This window comes from Myotis brandtii, unplaced genomic scaffold (genome assembly GCF_000412655.1).
Source record: "Myotis brandtii unplaced genomic scaffold, ASM41265v1 scaffold43, whole genome shotgun sequence".
NCBI classification, from domain to species: Eukaryota; Metazoa; Chordata; class Mammalia; order Chiroptera; family Vespertilionidae; genus Myotis; species Myotis brandtii.
The window spans coordinates 2,132,537-2,137,307 of record NW_005366455.1 but is presented as its reverse complement, the minus strand read 5'-3'; positions in this window follow the sequence as shown (position 1 = coordinate 2,137,307).

Here is a 4,771-nt window from a genome sequence, read left to right as displayed (position 1 = left end):
GAACTGTTTGATGATTATGCGTTCAAAGCTGCCTAATAAACACCTGTACTCCACTCATCATTACTTTATACAGTGACACAATGGACATGTGAGCTGGCACTGAGCAATAACTCAGATAGGGAGTACATGGCAGGGGAAATCATGGATTTGCCAGCAGCTGCTGAAAAGACCAGAACCTCACATTCTTACAGTAAACAAGGGCATGTGGGAAGGAGGACTGGGGAGAAGGCAGGAGATAAGGACTGACTAACATTTACAAATACCAACTATGTCCCAGACATTTCACCGGTTGCCTCATTTTCCCTTGACAAAGGCCTTGTGAGGTAGACATTAACATCATCATCCTACACATAAAGAAATAGCAGCTCCAAGAAATGATAAGCCTTGTCTCAGGCCACACAACCAGGAAATGATCCAGCCAACACTCAAACCCAGATCTGGTCCAAAGTTCACACTCTTTCCACTCCACCATCATCCCTATCACACTATCATTTTGACCTAAGCATTTGAATAACCACTGTCTTATGAATAACCACTTCTTCAAAACGACCTCTGATTCTGGGTTGAGTGGGGAAAGGAAGAGATCAAGCACAAGATGACAAATGTGAAGAACAGATTCAAGACATTGCCTTCTGCCAATTCACAAGCTAAGGACAGGGCTGGTGATCTGCCAGGATGCCCCCATCTGGCATACCGGCCAGCATCCATCCGACTGGTCACTGCAAAAGCCATTTAGAATGGCTTTTTAAAAAATATTATGACCCATAATGTCATTAATGGGTCCCTAAAATTTGAGGACATTGACTGTTGGTTTTTGAGAGGAATAATGTCAAACAAGACTGCAGCTCTAGGTTAAAAGAAGGCAATGGGAATGACACTCATTGCTGGGAGAAAATTTACACTGAGAAAAAAATCAATTATTTCAATCAAATAATTATTTAAATCTCTAAAATTATTAGGAAACAAGCACAAGGTTTTTTTTGTTTGTTTGTTTTTTAAAATATATTTTATTGATTTTTTACAGAGAGGAAGAGACAGGGATAGAGAGTTAGAAACATCGTTGAGAGAGAAACATCGATCAGCTGCCTCCTGCACACTCCCCAATGGGAATGTGCCCGCAACCAAGGTACATGCCCTTGACTGGAATCGAACCTGGGACCCTTCAGTCTGCAGGCCGACGCCCCATCCACTGAGCCAAACTAGTGAGGGCCAAACACAAGGTTTTATGTAAAAATTTAAATACATATTATAATTGGCTTGTGCTCTGGTCTAAACTTATGACATGGAGAACTTAAGATTTTTATTTATTGAATAGATACTTAAAATATATAATAACTATTCTTATAGCTACCCTAATCCATTTCCCATACCTAACTGCTCAGAGATAAGCACCTTTAATAGTTTAGTGTGTCTCTATATATTTTTTTTCTATCCATAGAGGAACATGAAATATGTGTTTGTTTTATAAAGATTTAGTCATATGTATTACTCTGCAGCTTGTTTTTTGTACATGATTTACCATGGATAATATTTCCTTGTCAATACATAGAGGTTCACTTTGTTTTTTTTCCGAAAGTGCATGGTATTCTGTGTATAGATGTAGCATAACTTCAAGCCTTAGTGACATATATTTCGTGTTTTCAATGTTTTGACGTTATAAACAATGGTACCCAAAACTTCCCTGTGCATTTTTGCACATGTACATGAATATTTTCATAAGAAAAATGTACCCTTTAAGATAACTTAATCCCCTCTTAGCAAATTAATATCAGGTATTTGTCTGTGCCTACTTCATAGAAATTCATGCATATATTTACCATTACTCTGTATGATTTACTGACATATTATTACACCAATATAATAGGTTGGTATTATTCTTACAGTTCTTGAATAGATACAACGACCAAATATAAGACTGCAATTATAGTTGTATAGTAACTCACTTTCAGTCACAGTTGATGGGCACCCATAGCAGTGAAAATCAGGCACTATCCTAATGTTTCAAAATGCACTGTCAGAATTCAGAGAGTAAATCAATGAGTACTGGAATCATCGGAGGAGGTTCCTTGGAAAAGTTGAAACTTCAGCTGTGCCTTGCAAGCTAAGAAGGATTTGGATAGCCTAAACGATGGGATAGCCATGTAAGTGAACCTGAAAAGTCAGAACCATCGACAGCAGAGGTGGGCCAATGGGAAAGTACACTTTGAGAGGAGTCGTGAGGGGTAAGAGAGACAAAGTAAGGCTTTGATAAACAGATCAGAAGGCCTAGACTTGATCTAGAAACAGGAAATCAGGACCAATGAACAGTTTGGGAGAGTATTTAACAAAGCTGACAGCTATACGAAGAAAGGCTTGAAGAGGAAAGAGAATGAAGCGGGGCCTACACCAGACAGTAACCCCACAGATATAAAGGAATAGTTCAGGGAAACATTGCATAGAACGAACCAACATGACTCACACAGAACTACTGCTTTGTGAGAGCTTACTTTGTGCTAAATCCTCTAGTTACATCATCTCATTTAATCCTCCTGTGAGGACCTTTTGAGTCTGTATGATAACTAACCTCATGGATAAAATATGCTGAGGCTCAGAGAGTTTAAGGGACTTGCCCAAGGTCACAGAGGTTATAAAGTACAGAGTCGGGATTCCAACCCATGTTCAAATCCAAAGCAGGAACTGGAGCTGAAATGAAGACGTACGTCACAAACATTATGAAGATTCCATTTCGTATTAGCTCATAGCTTCAAAAAGGAGATGGTCCTTCTTTTTCCCTGTGTTTCCCTCCTTCCATGGAAAACTATAAAAAAGGCAGTTTCCTTTAAAAAAAAAAAATAATAATGACCGAGTTCAAATCATTCCTGGGACAGTTCCACCCAGGCTGATGAAGTTTTTGAGACTCAAAATAACCAAATTCTCATACCAGGTCTGTCAACTCACTGAGTTACCTCACATGATGTCACCTAACTTCTGGGAACCTCATTTTGTCATTCAGATAGAGTAAATAACATCACAGGTGCCTCCTAGCTCCAAAATACCACAGTGCTCTTATTTTTTGTGTTGTTGCCAAATGACAACAATTAGATGACGGAACTAACAATGTAAGTCTTACTGGCCCCCCAGGAGTAGATATAAATCTTTTATAATTGCCTTATGCAGTCACTGATTTAATCCTTTATAGGATAAATATTTCTTGAATACCTACTATGTGTCAGTCACTTTTATAAATGCTGTAGATATAGCAAGAAACAAAACATTAACCTCATCTTTTAGTGGAATAATGATAGCTAACTTTTAGTGTGTCCTCTATTCTTAGGTGTGATTTAAATATTAAATCATTTCCATCTTGACACCAACTCTTTGAGGTATTTCTTCACAAGAATGAGTCACAATGACAGTAAGTAACTTATCAGAAGCAGGCTTTTCTCGGGTATTTTGCATTTTGCTTCTCCGAGTCGCCTTGGCCACCATCCTGACTGAAATGTTAAAGTAGCTCCATCCTAAGTCAGTCTCCCCTGCTGGCTCAGTGCTCAGCTCTTAGGACAATGCTCTAGCAAGACTCACCCACTCGAAAAAGAAAGGCCGACATGAGCATGTTTATAGATGTCTTTCATCTCGGACACTGGCCATTTTGACAGGCGTATCTTAGCAGGAAACAAGGTAGCTGGCTTTCCAAAGTGCCTGCTCGCGCGTCTCATAACCCAAGGAGGAGAGCAGCCTCTTTTTTTTTTTTTTATTGGCCCATAACCTTTTAGTTATGTGAGTTTGGCACAAATGACAGCTGTTAACACAGCAGGCCACCTCTTGGCATTTCAGTGATGGCTATATTAGTGCCACCACAGGCCCAGGCCTGTCATAGCCTTTCGTGAATCAAAGTGCCACTAATTTTCCCCTTATAAAGACCACAAGATGGTATCCAGGCTGTGCCTTTCAATTTATATTGTTCTGCCATGCAGCAGCAAGGTCATGAATTTTAAATGACTGCTGTGATTTGGTCCTATAACTGCACCGTGGGCCCAATGCCATTACTGAGAGAATGGTGGAAAGTAAGTATAATAGTATTTTTACAGTGAAATCTACTTATAACACATCCTGAGGACTGAGAATAAATTCTGTTGAGGATCCTCATTAAATACTTGTTCCCCTTTCTCCTTCCCCACCTCCCTCCTCTCACACATTCTACAAGCCTCATCTTACAGGACTCAGCATAGAACCAGGACAAGGGAGCCTGAGCACACTCCTGCCTTGGGTAGATGCTGGTAATAAAGGGGAGAGATAGCGAAGATGAGATCGAGGAGAAAGACAGAGGAAGAAAGAATTGGAGGCCAATTGATTGTGGCTTCACTAATAATTCCTAATCTGTCTGTCCAAACCAAGGCTTTCTTCTAACTTTCTTTCTCAACTGACATTACAATTCTTCAAAACATCCAGGCTTGAAACAATAAAACCAAATCTTTGCCTTGTCCTCACTTAGCCCCTCACCCTCAGTCACTAGGTCTGTGGATACTTCCTTCACAATATCTCTCACCCCCAACCTTCATTTCCATTCCCTCTGTTATCACTTCAATAGCCATCATTATAACCTAACAACTAAATTATTGCAATCATTGATTCATCATAAAGTAGATAAGAATTCAACTCTGGATGCAAACAAATCTGGGTTCAAATTGCTAGCTGTGTGACCTTGAACAAGGTACGTCCACTCCCAAGCCTCCCCTGAAAAATAGATATAACAATAAGTAACCATCTCTAGGGTTGTTAAAATAATCAAGCT